The sequence below is a fragment of the Bison bison genome, unplaced genomic scaffold (assembly GCF_000754665.1).
Source record: "Bison bison bison isolate TAMUID 2011002044 unplaced genomic scaffold, Bison_UMD1.0 scf7180017864366, whole genome shotgun sequence".
Classification (NCBI taxonomy): domain Eukaryota; kingdom Metazoa; phylum Chordata; class Mammalia; order Artiodactyla; family Bovidae; genus Bison; species Bison bison.
In genome coordinates, this window is record NW_011494938.1 from 141,677 (window position 1) to 142,039 (window position 363).

The following is a 363-nucleotide window of genomic DNA, read 5'->3' on the forward strand; positions in this document are numbered from 1 at the left end:
TAAAGAAATGGAAATACCAGACCACTTTATCTGCCTCCTGAGAAATCTATATGCAGGTCAAGAGGCAACAGTTAGAACCAGACATCAAAAAACAAACTGGTCCAAATTGGAAAAGAGTACATCAAGGCTGTATAGTGTCACCTTGCTTATTTAACTTATATGCAGAATTCATCTTGTGAAATGCCAACCTGGATGAAGCACAAGCTGGAATCAAGATTTCTGGGAGAAATATCAACAACCTCTGATATGCAGATGACACCACAAAGAGCCTCTTGATAAAAGTAAAAGAGGAGAGTGAAAAAGCTAGTTTAAAACTCAACATTTAGAAAACTAAGATCATGGCGTGCTGTCCCATCAGTTCAT